The sequence below is a fragment of the Triticum aestivum genome, chromosome 3B (assembly GCF_018294505.1).
Source record: "Triticum aestivum cultivar Chinese Spring chromosome 3B, IWGSC CS RefSeq v2.1, whole genome shotgun sequence".
Taxonomy (NCBI): domain Eukaryota; kingdom Viridiplantae; phylum Streptophyta; class Magnoliopsida; order Poales; family Poaceae; genus Triticum; species Triticum aestivum.
The window spans coordinates 288,062,355-288,078,628 of record NC_057801.1 but is presented as its reverse complement, the minus strand read 5'-3'; the positions used below and the strand labels follow the sequence as shown (position 1 = coordinate 288,078,628).

At 44.3% G+C, this 16,274-nt stretch overlaps 1 long non-coding RNA gene across 1 annotated transcript; it reads right to left on the bottom strand.

Moving 5' to 3' along the window:
- Positions 1-3,003, bottom strand: LOC123069743 (uncharacterized). The gene is made up of 2 exons (XR_006432804.1): positions 2,791-3,003; positions 1-417 (listed from the first exon to the last, which is right to left on the bottom strand). It is a non-coding gene; the product is annotated as an uncharacterized lncRNA (long non-coding RNA).
- Between the last annotated feature and the right edge of the window lie 13,271 nt (positions 3,004-16,274).

The window sequence follows — 16,274 nt, the reverse complement described above, 5'->3', positions numbered from 1 at the left end:
TTAAGTGAACAAAAATCACATATAACCTCACTGTAATTGCTCCCAGAATATGCAAAGTAGCAAAACTAAGGGCGTCACCTACAAAACAACAGGGCAGTAGAGAAATGCAGCTAGCAACGCCTGAAGTAGCGGCCATTGTCAATGCATTACAGACTAACATCACTGCATATTGCTCAAACAGTTTGAGAGTAACATGTAATTAGATGGGCCTGCATATCTCTATAACAGCCCAAGTTTAACTAGCAGGAATAAATGAACTGTTGGGTTTTCCTGACCCCATATCTCTATGATAGGAATTGGGTTCTAATGTCGTCGTGTCCAAGGCGGTGGCACTTCTGAAGAGGTGGACAGGAAGGCGACTTCTAGGGGTATCTCTCTACTCTGCAGCGACATCCGCGTACCACAGCGCCGTGTGAGCTGAATTAGCAGAAAATTAGTTAAGCAGTTAGGCGTCATGTGTCACAGGTACTGCAACAAGTTTAAATAAGAAGATCAAAAAGGAAGCTGATGTACAAAACCTCCAAACAATGCAATGTGATGTGGGACAAAACCTGAATTTTGTCCACACATTACTCTAAACAATTGCAGTAGGCTAAAAAACAGAAATCATTATCTTCTCTATGAAGCTGAACTATGCAGACTGAACTGAAATCATTACTCTGAACAAAAGTTACATCTTACTGGGGAAAAGGCCAGCTCTTCGGTTGGGGTTAAGGAGGCTGATGGTGGTGGAATGTGGAAGAGGCTGCAAGGTCCATGGAGGGAGAACAAGTTTTTTTTTTATGTATGGAGGGAGAACAAGTTAGCAAGGTCTATTACATAGATTCAGTTCAATGGAAATGGAGCAAGTTAGCTAGCTAGCTAGATAAAAAAATAGACGACATAAATAAGAACCAATCTGCGTGATACCACCAAGAAAATACAGCCACATTGAGTAGAAAAGACAGCATTAGTAAGATCATGTAGTGCCACAACTGCAACATTCTAGATAGACAATCAGTTTCCAAACAAAGAATTTCCTTATGACCGTAGGTTATTCAGTTTTGGTTCAAGTTTTTTCTGACTGAACATTATTCGGAAATAAGCACATTCAGTTTGGCTCATCTGACATTAATTCTACCCGGGCCTCCTCTTCAATTCTGAATTCATGTCAGTCAACTTAGAAAATCAAAGATGACACACAAATTCATCCATCCATTTATCTATCTAGGGGTATGCTTTTTTCAGATGTAATAATAATTAGAAGAAGAATATTGGATCTGGATGTATTGTTTCTATCTAGGAATATAACGGTGCTGGCCATGAGGATGCGGAAAGGATACGTCACCTACCTACAGCCACCACCAGCCCTCCCCAAACCTCCCCATTCCACTTCTACCAAACAAAGCCTCATCGTTTTCCCATCTCCAGCCACCTTGCTCCCCCTCATGTCCAGTCAAAATAAGAACATATCATCTACATGTACGATGACATATAATCATTCATACAAGAAACAAATACCATACTGCAATCTAATTGCCATAAAGATTTGTGGTTGTGTACATCATGTCATAGAGTTTACCAAATGCTTAACAGCTGATCAAAAGTTCCATACTTAAATAGATCAAAAACGAATGTCACTGCAAATAAACTATATTCCACTAGTTATTTGCCATATGCCATATAACATCATTAAACAGATCAAAAAATCGAGCATCATGAGAGCTCACCTATCCTGCTCAAATTTGGGGCAGTTAAAAAAATTTGTGGGAGGATTATAGGTGGCTTTAACTCAAAAAGATAGTTGCCAAACATCTAATCTAAACCAAACAACAATACAAATTATACTGAATAATATTTAACACTAGATTTTAAGGCTGGACATGCATAAATTGGTTACTTAGCATAGCTTTATGGCTTCCGGCTAAATTTCCAAACGATAATGCTCTACAAGATCTATCAAACATACACCTGTTGAACCCTGAACAACAGATATAGAGATGGGCTACACTTTTGCCGGTCATTTGAGAAGATGGAATGACAAGAGATTGACTCACACTGTAAATCTGATGCAAGGTGTGATACGTGCAAGTTTGTCCATCGTTTCCTAACCAAAGAATTATGTATAACCTTGAACTGGCAATCAATATACTAGAGTTGTCCATGGTCACAAAACATACACACAACAATTATAACATCAGACCATCACCATCACTAATTTACAAATACTGTACTTGGATTGCAGCAGCAAACACCGGATTTTGGACAATTATATCTTCGGACCATATGCATACAATACTCCTTTCCACAAGATTACATGGTTGTGTTTATGAGCGCGGACGCAACAACAGTAGTGGTCGAAGAACAGCGGAATAAAGCATCAGTACATCAACTCTGCTTAGGAAAAGACAATGATCTCTGAAGAAATTGTTTGCTCCAGACTGAAGAACTGCAACATCTGTGGGTTCTAAATCTACTCAAGTACATCCGTATTGGCTTCTAATAAAATTCAGCCAAAGGGCATGTCAATCAATATCAAATCTGTTGAATACTAAGATGGGTCTGGACACTACTTGTAGAGAGATTGCACTACCATTGTCACTACTTGGAGAGATAAGCAGAGCCAATGGTAGCCTAGGAGGAGGAGGAGGAGGAGGTGAACTTGCTGACGGACTAGGTGCCCTCAGAGACAGCGTGCTTGGCGAGCTCGTTGGGGAGGACGAGGCGGCAACCATGGCGAGCTCGCTGGGGGTGGACAAAACCTAGATGACAAGGGGAAAGGGGAAGAGGCGAGGCAAGGCGAGGACTTACACCCGGGGGTATGCCGGAGGAGATACGCCAGCGTAGAGGTGGCGGGCGACGACGTCTTGAGGAGGAGTCGGGCGGCGGTGCATTGAGGAGGCGGCGGTGGCATCATCTCCTCCGAATCCTCGGGTCCCCCCTCGAGGGCTGAAAACCGCGTGGAAAGAGGGGTATCGGAGGGGGCTCGGAGGGGTTGGGCCGTGGAATCCTCGCGTATCAAACAGGCTGTCGGGGTCTTGAGCAGTTTCTGGGCCACGCGAGGAACGGGCTGTCGAACACCCCCCCCCACCCCCAATCCACGCGTACCAAACAAGGCCTCAAGAGGACAGGCAGCTAGGGTTTCCATCTACCGTCGGCGGTGCCATCGATCTGCCTCGTCTCATATGACCTTAGGGCCATGGGGCCTCGTTGCACCGCGACCCTTGCTGGTGGGAGGGCTTTGTTTTGATATGTTTCTTTGAGTTTTACTAGGGTTTGTCATGTTTAGAAAGACGAAACGGCGGCGGCTCTCTGAATATGGAATAAGGTTCTTCACTCTTAGCCCTCTACCAAGTGATGTGTCTAGTATCGTCAGAGGGCGTATGGAGGTGTCTCCGATGGATCTCGTGGGATTGGGTCAGTGGTTGTCTTGGTGGATCCGCTCGGATTCGGTCTTCGTTCGTCTACATCAGTGTGTCTTCATGGTGGATTCTTCCTATCCATGCTTCTCTTCATGGGAGGCAGTTGTTGTTCTGGTGCGCTGGTCTTATGGGGTCTTAACACGACGACTTTCTATTTGTCTGTTAGACAAGTTTTGCCCGGCTATGTCTAGGGAGAGGCGATGACGGTGGCACCTTCGGCTCGTTTGGTTGCTTATAGTCATCACTGGGTGATTCACGGATCTAGATGCAATTTTACCGATCTAGATACAATTTTATTATTCTAGTGTGTCATTGTACAGTCATGATTGTTGATGAAATAAATCAAAAGCTTCGCCGGGAAAAGATGGGTTAGATGAACGGAAACACTAACGCCCACACGTGTGGGCGTTAGCGAACTCGCGCGCACACGTCGATCGTCGTCGATTACCTTTTGCACGAATCTTGGCACGAAGCTGTTGATTTTGTGTGCCAAGTAGGACAAGTCGAATGTGTGGCGTGTAAGAGAGTTCGCCCGCACGCCATTTTCGTTCCGAAGTCAGCGGTTGCGAGTCCGGGCGTGCGGTGGAACTGCCGTCACGCCCGCACGCCACACCCGTCTTCGGCTACCGCCTCCCACGTCTCGCCACTTCGCTCTGCACTCGCGGTTTAGTTTACTCCCCTCCCCATTCACTACTCCGCAACCCACCCATTCACACCAGTTGCAGTCGATTGCAAGGAGAAACCGAGAGGAGAAGGCGACGGCGGTGGCGGTGGAAGAGTCGACCGCATTCTTGACCGTTGGTGGGGCTCGCCGGATTAGAGCGTCATCGCCGGAGAGCCGGAGATTGAAGGTAAGGCTCCCTCCCGTGCTCACATTTCCTGCCTGCGATTTTGTGCCCCCTCCCTTTTTGGTCGATTTCTGATCGAGTTTCATCGATATTCCGGCCGTTTCCCAGTGCTCCGGCGTCCCCATCGGTGGTGGAGTCGCGTGCTTGCCATCTAGGGTAGTTTTGTCGCCGCCACCGCGGCAGTCATGCCGATGTGGGCCAAATACGTCCACGTCCCCGTCCTGCAGCCTAATCCGTTGTTTGCCTTGCGATTGAGCGGGTGATTTTTCCAGATGTTAGTTATGATTTGCCTCGAAATGCTATGGCCATCAGTGTAGTGAGTATTTTATTTGTTAAATTTCACGGTATGATAGTTGCAAATGAACCCTAGATCTAGGTAGTTGCATTTCAAAGTGTAGGATAATGGCAGCCATGGCATTTTCAAGAACTGTTATCACCGATGGCAACTAATTTCCTGATCAACTGTGTCAATTGCCACGAATATGCTTTCCATGTGGCAACTAATTTGTGAACACACTATGTTGTTGCCATGCCACTATCATCACTGATGGCGACTAATTTCGTGATCAAGTGTGTCAGTTGCCACGAATATGCTTTACATGTGGCAACTAATATTTGTGAGCACACTATGTCTGTTGCCATGACACTATCATCACTGATGGCGACTAATTTCCTAAACAATCATGTCAGTTTTGCCACGATTACACTTTCCATGTGGCAACTTATTTTTGTGAGCACACTATGTCTGTTGCCATGCCATATCGAGGACTCAGTTTGCATTTGCCATGCTGGCTTGTGATACCTGAATGTTTCTTGACTGCATTACATGGAAACTCATTTTTATGTGAGGCCAGGGTGTGAGTTGCCACATTACATGTTGTGTAGTGGAAGTTGTCTGCCTTTTTTTCAAATGCCTTGTGTTTGACACGGCAACTTTGAACATAGTACATTTGCTGCTTGTGAATACATGGCAACTCATTTTTATGTGATGCCAGGGTGTGAGTGGCCTTATTACATGCTGTGCAGTGGAAGTTGTGTGCCCTTTATTGGAGTGCCTTGTGTTTAACATGGCAACTTGAACATAGAATATGTGTTCTCTACATTTTTTATGAAGCCAATGTGTTAGTTGCCACATCTCATGTTGGACAATCCTAGGGGGTGGGTGTTCATATGATCTGCCTCATTTGCCACTTTAATTGGAGCCAACATGGCAAGTAGATTGTGCTAGCTGGCAATTGCTTCCTTGAGAAACACATACACGTCCAGTTGCCATGTTTCTTCAAATTGCTCTTCCATTTGACTATTTTTCTACCTTTTTGTGCAAGTTCAGCACATGGCAATTACTGCCCTCTTCAGATGTTTAAACTTTGGGGCAACCATGGAGTTTTCACTTTGTTCATCGATGATATGCAGTGAATATTTTACTTTATGCATTTCTTTCCGTATCCGTCGGCTGTGTTTTTGTTTCAACCTAATGTGTGTTTTGTTCTTATTACAGCACAATGGCTCGTGGCGACCATCAAGATGATGATGATGACTTCATGGATGCACCGCAACAGAATCGTGCGACTGGTTGGGTAAAAGATGGCGAAGAGGTCACTTTCCACCCCCATATGTTTTCAAAGTCGCATTGTGTTTTCAATCTTCAATTAGAACTAAATTTTTCCATGACATTGAACATGGCAACAAATGATCCTTCTTCTGTTATGCAGAAGAAGAAAGGTCATCACAATAGGGCTTCGCAAGAACGCCTGACCATTTTGAACGATGGATTTACTGATGAGCAGAAGGGAGCTGCCGGTGAGATGGGGATGCAGGCTCTGATGGATGTTCACTACAAGAACCTAGTGAACCCTGTATGCGACTGGCTCGGTGAGATTTATGATCCTGCCTCTAGAGAATTTGTGATTGCGGGACGGGGAAGACTGCCTTTGGATGAGGACTCGGTATTCTGCACTTTGGGTGTGCCCCGCAGAGAAATCAAAGTCCCGTATGAGGTGAACAATAAGATTGAGGAAGCCTTGTTCCCCCGTTTGTTTCCTGGGGTGTCAACCATGCCGAATACGACTGTGCTGGCAACTTCGCTGGAGGGCATGAAAACCCATGGCGAGGTATTTAAGATGAAGCTGCTCATGTACTTGATCTCAGCTATCTTTGCGCCTACCACGTCTCTCCGCCAAAGCAACAAGTGCTTCCCCATCCTGGTGAATGCTATTTATCTACTTCTTTTTTCCCTTCATTTTTTTTGATTTTGATGTCATCTGGAAGCTAGTCACTGCCAGTTTTTTGATGCTTTCATTTGAATGCTGATGCGGAAACTTTTTTTGTCCTGAATTTTGTGTTGTGCAGGCGAAGTTGAAAGACGTAAAGAAAATGAATTGGTGTAAATTCATCGTTGACTTCCTGCATGATGCATTCTCAAACAAGATGTACCAGAAGGGTTGTCGCTTGCACCTAATGGTATTTTTTTGCCCACTCTTTTGCAAATACTCTTGTCACGGTTCATTGATTTTCCTAAATCAACATCACAACTGTTGATAAGTGTGAACAGTACAAGATCGTGCATGGCAATCATACAAGATCGTGCATGGCAACCCTTTGTTTCATTTTTATGTGAATGCTTTTACATGCGAAAGTGACTTTTGTTTAATCCATGGCAACTGTAGTTGCTGCCTACAAGGCAATAGCATTTTTCAACAACACAATAAGGTGTCCATTTCATACATTCAATCTTTTTTTATACAATCTGTATGGCAACCATGATGCTGAGGTGGTGGCAGCTACCAACATAACAAGATGGCAACTGTCAACAAAGCATGATGGCAAATAACATAGATAGATGGCAAATCTTTTTCTTCATTGTCTTCAACTTGATGACTCAAGATGGCAACCATCATGCTTCCTTTTCACCATAGCATGATTGCAACTGACATAGCTTCCTTTTTTATTATGTATACCAGCATTTTTCAACAACACAAAAAATGTTTCATTTCATACATTCATTATCTCTTATACAATCTGCATGGCAACTACCAGTATAACAAGATGGCAACTGCCAACACAAGCATGATGGCAACTAACATAGATAGAGGGCAAATCCTTTCTCTTCATTCTCTTCAACTTGATGACTGAAGAAAACTACATAAGCTTCTTTTTTCACTATAGCATGATTGAAAATGACATAGGTTCCTTTTTTATTGTGTGTACCAACTCATGTACGTCGATGCTCTTGATCTGTCCACCGTTGACTTTACCGGGATAGGAGGCCCGCCGCCTGCACATAAGTTTGTTGTCTCTGCATGGATGGATGCTGTTGTCAAGGCTGTGCTTGCCGCAGACAGGATAACCGATACGAAATATGAAAAACTGCAGGTTAGTTCTGCCTTCTTTCTTGCACGGCATTCTTCAATTTCGTATGTTGCATAACATGTGAAAAATCCCCATACAGCAATCATGTATGGCTAACAAGAGATAAATACCTTTGGTAGCCATGGCTGTCTGCACATGGCAACCATGTCTGACCCCATATGGCAACTCCGCCATCCGTGTCGAAAGTCCTTTTTTATATTCCTCTTTTTTGCAATACATGAATTGTTAGTCACTGCACCTTATTTCTCTCTCACATCTTAGTTGTTTTTTGCTGGTTTCCAGCTAATGGCCAAGAATGCTATAGACTACAGTGTGTTTGGTGGGCCACAAAACTTTGGCAAGTGGATGGATGTGCATTCAGCTCCATCTTATCCTACTGAGGTAATCAAGGATGTTCATTTTTGTTTTTTGAAACTGTGTTTTCTCTTTGCATTTTTTATATATATCTTATGGTTATTTTGGTTTTTTTGTTCTTACGCATGTGACTCTAATATCTTTGGTTTTTGCTACTTTTTTTTGTGCTCAGGCGAGGGCACCTGTTGAGCATCTAGTTGGGCAGTTTGCCTCCGGCATGACCAGCTTGCTCGGGAAGTTGGTTGAGGGTTGGACGGCACTTAATGGCTGTGACAGTGACGCGGTTGCGAGGCAATTCACATCATTCGTTGAAGAACGGACACATCAACCAACTGGTTGCCATGGCCGGTACGACTACAACAGCTCACAGGAGCTTCCCGACACGCAAGATGATCTAGATGGAGACGCTGGTCTTGACAAGGACGATGACGATGACATGGAGAATGTGCAACATGCAACCGATGACGATGAACACGGTGAAGTTTGTGGAGGTGGTACGAAGGGTAAGGTTGCACTAGATGTCCCTCCAGCAGAGGAAGCAGTTGAACAAACAGGTGCCAGAGACACGGGGGTGTCGCTGTCAAAGAGGGGCAGAGCTCCAGAGGATGTTGGGCAGGGCTCTGTTGGCAAGAGGTCTAGGACCGTCCCGTAGCTGCTAGGAGAAGGTTCAACATCTATTTAGTGTTTTGTTTGTCTCTCCGTTTCAACAGACCGACCCTCTTTTTCATTGTTTTGCTAAGCGTGGCATGATTTTTGTGTCTCACACTTGGTATCCTTTTTTGCCATCTTTTCTATGTGTAGTGAGGCGACAGCTGGTGGACGAGCAATTAAGAAGAAACAAGCACCAACGCCAACCCGTGCTTCTGCTCGATTGAACAAGGGAGCTCCCACTGTTGGTGACACCACTTCCACTAGGTCGTCTCCTCGTACGTCGACGTCAAACACCGGTGATCCTGTCGTGTTGGAAGACTTGAGGAAGACAATCAAGAAGTAGGTTCTCCCTGTTTTTGTATTTGTCATAGTGCTATTTTTTTGTTCGATTCATTCTAGATCATACACAACTTTTTCAGTTGATACATTTATGCGGCAACTACCCGTCTGCTTTTCATTGTAGCTGTTCAGTTTGCCATATGGGCTAGTGCCATCAGTACCACATGGCAACTTCTTTTTTTCTCATGATTTATTTTTTTGCTGCATGGCAACTCCTGTTTGCACTCCATGGCAATTGCTAACTAGGTCACATGGCAATTCTTACCCCACTCATATGGCAACTAGCAGCTCTCCAGTGGCTTCCACCCCCCAACATTTGTCTTGTGGGCTCATCCATACCTTGTTCTCAAATGGCAGCTCTGGCATATCACACATTTTTCCATTTTTAAATATGACTACCATGGCAACTATTTTTGTTCAAATTTTCATACTCTTCATGCGCTTTCTTGCAGGGTGAAGAAGACTACTACACGCATGACCAAGCAGAACCATAGAGACCCACTCGAACGCATTCATTCAAAGCTGTCGACAAGTGGCAACTCAGATGTTCATGAGGCGCCAGTCGAGAAAACTGCTGCTGCACCATCCACTGTTCCCACCAGCTCTGATGCAAGTGGCCGACCATCTCCGCCGGTTGCAGATGTGCAGGCTACAACAACAGGCATCCGTACATCTGGGTGTGATGAGTCAGTATCTGCCAGGACTGCTGAGATATTGCCCACTCTGCTGGCAATGAGGGATGCTGTTGTGGCCCCTGTCACCCGATCAGCAAGTGCTGAAGTGGATGCTCCCGATATCAACCTAGGCAAGGAAGATTCCCGCTCATCTAATACGGATTCCAAGCGCATGGCTGCTGGCACTTATGCGTCCACAAAAGAAGGGGCTGCGGCGACAATTCAGAATGAGATGCCATCCACAGGTGAGACTCATGGCACAACAGCTCCAGCTTCTGGTGGCCCAGAGGTTGCTACGATGACCGTTGTGCGAGCTGGTCTTCCACCTAGGCATCGTAGCCCCCGCAAGCAACCTGCAGACATACCCAATGCACCAGATGTAGCCAGGAGCAGCAGAGATGAGTCTAGTTATGTGCCTGCTTCCACACTGTTCCCACCACCTGCCAAAAGCAATGTTATGGAGAAAACGGAAGTCCGAGGTACAACCGAGGCACGCAGCATGCCAGGCACGACTGACGAAGGTGAACGTCTGGAGTAGACTGCGTCTCTCACCACCGTGGAGAACCCCAGCTTAAATCTGCGCACTTCTAAGCTACCAGTCAACATTGGTGTCTCGTACATCCCAAACAAGAAGATTGACAAGAAAGGTGTGGATGATACCACTGGCAGCACGCCCAAACAATAAGCCTAATGATACTGCAGGAGATGAGGCAAAAATGTTTGTTAATCTGTCACCCCTGGATTCTGCCGAACATCTCGTTTGCGGTCCGGCTGGTAGGGAGGAGAGGCACCCAATGGCCTTCACCCCACCGAGCTGTAGCCTTGGCATTGATTGCAGTCAAGATGAACTAGTGGCGCAAGATCCTATGCCAGTTGTCTTTGCTTTGCCGGTAGGCATGGCCCCAATGATGGTGCAGCCAATGGCTGAGGGCAGGAAGGATGTGAAGTTTGCGGAGCCGATAGTTCAAGGTACATTTTTTATGCATGTTTATCATTTTGGTTTCTACATTTTTTCTAGTCTGAAGTTTGTCACAAGTTTTTTTTGTCACTTGTGATGGCAAATCTGATCTGATGCACATGGCAGCTGGAGTTGCTGCAACATGGCACCTACAGTTTGTTGCCAGGTTGCAATTCCATTCGCCAAGCACATGGCAACTGGAGTTGTTGCAACATGGCAACTTTAGTTCAATGTACATGGCAACTGCAGTTGCTGTCACATGGCAACTGCAGTTGTTGCCACATGGCAACTGCAGTTGTTGCCATATGGCAACTACAGTGCACTACACAAGGCAACTATAGTTGTTGCCACATGGCAACTCACTATTTTTTGCACCTACATTTCATATTCTGCATCCTTTTTTCCACAATAACTTGTTTGTTTCCATGTATCCTAACCCACGGTTTCAATCCTTGCAGTCACCCCTGATGAGATTTCGGTGTTACTTGATGCCGCATACCGCAGGATTGAGGATGAAGCATCGAATAGGAGGTCCTCACGGGGTCAGGGGCAATCAAGTTCTAACGTGCCTGCTGATTCGGTATCCGAAGATACCATTAGAAGTGCCACCCCTGGATCTGTGAGGCAGCATAGGGTAGTTCACGCACCTCCTGTGGATGAGTATGAGCCCGAAGTCAAGGCCACAAAGGAGCACAACCAGTTGTATGATATTGTCAAGCCTTTTGGAAATGCGAGGTCCAGCAGCAAGCACATGAAGGAGCTGAAAGCGTAACGTCAACACCACATAACCCCTCACTTGCTTTTCTCTTATTATTTTTCCTTTGGTATTCCAGCCATGCTTTGTTTACGTTTTATTTTTTATTTTAATTAGTAGACATGATTCTTTCATGTTATATCATTTTCATACAACTTATGTTTCGACAGAACCAAAGTCATACAATGTGATGCGACGTACGTCGACCTGGGTGATCTTGCCGAGTCTGTGAGGCCACTTAGCAAAATGTCGAAGAATGTAGTTGCGTGTGGGATTGACTTCATCAACAGGCATATGGATATGTCTCCCGACAAAACAATCATGCAGTACACTGTGACCTGCAAAATATGGGATGGTGACTTCAACCATAAAATCCTGAGGAAGAATTTTGCCCAGCATGGTGATTTCAAGCTCACACTGAAGAAATGCATGAGTGTTCCTTCTTGTTTTTCACATCTTTTTCCCATGCTATGTTTTGTTAGTAGCTATGCTTCACACTTTGGGCTACATACTATTTTGTGACAGATGTTTCATGTGGCAACAGCTGCCATGCAAACTAAGTTTGAATGTTTTTAATGCAAATTATGTGACAGCTTGAATTAAAATATTGGGCAACTTCGTTCATACATGGATGGCAACTTCTTTTAATTACACATGTCAAATAAACATTCTCTGTCAGCATATCTTTGGTCACTTGCTGCTTTGTCATTCATGTACCTCTTACTGCATCCGACAATATCTTTACGTAATCATTTTTCCAACTACATCATTGCTGTTTTTTATGTGAAAATTGCTTTTTCTTTTCCCTTTTATTTTTTACTTGCAGGTACTGTTTCCCATGTTCCAGGAGCTTGCACCACATGACCCACATGACAAGTGTGGTCACCACTACGCGATTTGCCTTGACCTAAAGAACCAACGATTTGAGGTGCTCGATTCAATGCGTTTAGAAGCTGATAAAGACCTTACTACACATGCTGAATTCTTCATCAACAACCTCAAACAGACATGGACCCGTCACTATGAAAACTCAAGGGTCCAGATCAATCATTTTCCGATCGAGTATGTCGCAACTACGAAGCAAGGAAACCGGTAATTACTAACTTTTTTCATGTGTCCTCCACACCAATCCTAAACCCTTTTGTCCCCTGTGCATCAAAGTTTATGATTTTTTCTGTTCTATCGAGTTGACCTGATTCTTTTTCTTTTATAGGCATGACTGTGGGTTTCACACGTTGGAATACCTTGCTAAGTGGGAGGTCGATGGGTCCCTGTCATCACAGCTGTAATGGTCATTGAGCTTCGCAAAATATACACATGGAATTGGTTGATGACTGAAGATTTCAACACGCGGGCCAACGCACGAGAGTTCATAGAGGAAGTTGTCAAAAAAGCCAACAAGAAGTACAAGTGATCACGTGGTGCTCCATACCGCACACCTACCTTACATTCTGTGGCTGATGAATGTAAGGTATCAACTTGTGCTTTTAAAACTATGTCTGTGTACTATGTTATGACTGCAACCCTTCCGTAGTCTAGAATTTAGTGGTGGCGTGTGAGTGGCATTGAACATATTTGTAATATATGTGTGGATGTGAACCTACTTAGGTTTGACAACAGCTATGTTTATGTTTCAGTACTATTTATGTGTTTGTGGTTGGTAGTACCGGTTGGGTGTTTGAATGTGTCTATGATACCTGAAAACATGGAAAATATAGTTGATCAGATGCGGTTAGTGAAAGTAACCGTTCTATTTTTTGTTATTTTGGGCAACTGCATGATATATGACATGGCAACTGCACGATATTTGACATGGCAACTGGATAACATATAACATGGCAAATGCAGTTTATTTAACATGGCAAATGCAGTTCATAAAACATGGCAACTATAGTTTTGTGTCACATGTCAACTAGATACCATTCCATATGGCAACTGCATTTTGATTACACATGGCAACTGTAGGTGATTTCACATGGCAACTACAATTTTTCATGCTTGTAATGTACCTAGTTTCTATTTTTCAATAGATCACATGTCAAAAAACAGAAACAAAATGCGTGGTCTAAAAACAAACAATATGCGCGATTGCAGATTCAGTAGAAATCACATGGCGGATTCGATGGAAGCTGCATGGCAGATTTAGCAGCACATGCGTGGCATACATGTCATTTCTTTTAAATCCTGTTGTCCACCAACAGTCATTGTCAAAATTTTAAAATCCTGACCATATACCTTACAAAAAATGTCACCAGCACATAAGTTACAATCTTCCACAATTGATTTTAAGGATTGCCCGCCCCTTTCTTTGTTTTCTTGTGTTTTGCTTGAATTTCCAACCCTGATTTGTATCTTATCTCTTTTGGATGCCCTTTTGTGATGGAATGGGGCGGGTTCCTAACCTGGGTTTGCGTGCTTGCTGTTCCAGGCCCTACCTCTGAGTTTTCAAATGACGGACCCGTGGACGAAGGCACACTTGAGGTGCGGGGGAACCTGTGTAAGGCTTCTTCAGCCTTCCTCTTTTTGATCTCATCAAGCTCTCTTTTCACGGCTTTCCTGTGTTTTTCTGCCACCCTCGCTGTCTCATCGCTCTTGCATGCTTCATCTATTAGTTCAACATAGTTCTTCGTCAACACAACGTGCCTCGCGGCTTCCATGGTTGCCTCCGGTCTCTTGTCATGCACAACCAACACTGCATTTGATGTTTGTGACCCCAATGCATCGTCAGCATCCCAAGTCCATCACCGCCTTATGAAATGGCGGGGTAATCGCATGACCGCGTGCATGTCCATTACTTTAAGTATGTGACAGCACACAATCCCGTCACGTTTGAATTTGTAGCATTGGCAGTAGTATTCGTCTTTGCTTATCGTTGCCTTCACATAGTAGTTCCTTCCCTTGTCCAGGTCTTCAGGTTCTGAATCCGACATGCCCAATAATGAACACACCTTGAACGTATGTTCGTCCACCTGGTAAGTCGTGTACATGCTGGCATGCTTTATTTCTTCCTGGAATCTGCATGTTTTTGTGCTTTTGTTAAACTCTTATACGATGTTTTTGTAGCACCTTATGTTGAGGTAGGCCGTAACATAGCAACACGTATATCTAAAACCAATGATGGCATGGAAATCATGTTCTTTTTCCTACATATGTTCTTGTGTTTTTTGTTTCCATATGGCAATTGCACGATATTTTTCACATGGCAAAATGCATAACATTTTGAATTGGCAAATGAATTTCATTTAACATGGCAAATGTAGTTTATAAAACATGGCAAACGAAGTTCTGGGCCACATGTCAACTACATATCATTTTCACATGGCAACTACAGTTCAACCCACATGGCAACTACAGTCAAACCCACATGGCAGCTATAGTTCAACCCACATGGCAACTACAGTTCAACCCACATGGCAACTACAGATCATGCTTACACTGTATTCAATGGCTATTTTCAATAGATCAGCAAGTCAAAAAAGATGGCAACTGCATTGCATTCTATATGGCACCTACTATCTTCATGCTTTGTGCAAATAAGAGGGTAGCATAATCGACTTACTTGTTAAAAATCTTGTTGGTATATATCTTGCTCATCTGCCTCTCCATTGGAAAACATGTTAGCAATTTAGGTTGCTTGAGTGCGGTGTTCGCTTATTGCTGTAGCTCAGATCCCATTATTTTCTGTTGTAAAGCTGTGTATTGCTTGGCAAACTGCAGCAATGAGTTGTTAGGGCTCATGTACCACTTCAAAACAGTGTTGAACCCCTCACTGCGCTGCGTAGTCTGCAGAAATGGGAAGAAGCAGTGCATGAAGTAGGCCGGCACCCAGTACATTCGCTTCTCCCACAGGCCAGTAAGCGTCTCGTTGTCTTGCACTTGGTATGTTTCAATCATAGCCGTCCAACTCCATTCAAACTCCTCCACCGTTCGGCTGTGGTCCACGCATAACTCGAATGCCTTGTGCAGCTCTGGACGGTCAGCGAAAAATGGTCCTAGCGTCTCCTCAGCCTTTTTAATAATATGCCACCTGCAGTGCCTGTGCACTGCCAACGGAAAGACCTCCCCTATGCCTGCACGCATGCTAAAATCCTGGTCTGTTATTATGTTCATCGGAGCAAGTCCATCCATGCACTCCAAGAAAGGTTTTGAACAGCCAAGTGTAACCATCTGTATCTTCGTCCCGAACGAGTCCGCAATCAAACTGCAATGACTGGTTGTGGTTATTTATTCTATGAATGGAGCGTAGGGCATCTTGTACATATTAGTGAGATATGTTGCATCGAATGATATCCAATCACGGAAATGTTTGTAGGCTCTTCTTGCAGCACCATCTACCCAATACATGTTTCTAACACGGTCCTCATCATCCAATCTTATCCTATAGAAGAAATCAGCATCTGCTTTTGCTTTCTCTTCAAAGTAGGCTATCGTGGCTTCTATGTCAGCCAACCTGCTCTCTCTATGGTACTTTGCCTTTAGGTTTGTGACGTCTGCTGGTATGTAGGGCATGCTACTTAGTCTACCATCTCCGTTGTGGATCAGGGATAGTATTTAGACCATTCTTGACGGATCGACGTTACAATCATGTAGCAACTTTACGAATTTCTTCTCGAGGGGACTGAATCCTTTGTGGGCGCTCAGAAATTTTACCAGATCAAACTTCTTTCTGAGTTTGTGGTTGTGTTCGTCGAAATAGTCGGTGACCACCCACTATGCTCCATCTGCGTTTAGCTTGCACTGGACAGGCATTCTATCTTGACAATGATATCTCTCTTTCATTCCGGCACAACAGGGGCAACACCTTTCCCCTTCTTGTTCCTTCGTGCCTTGTAGCACCTTATCTCACCTATGTTGTACTCGTTAGTTTTTTTAATTTCCCTATGGTATTCGGTGTTCACCGCAAACTCATGGAACATTGCATATGTC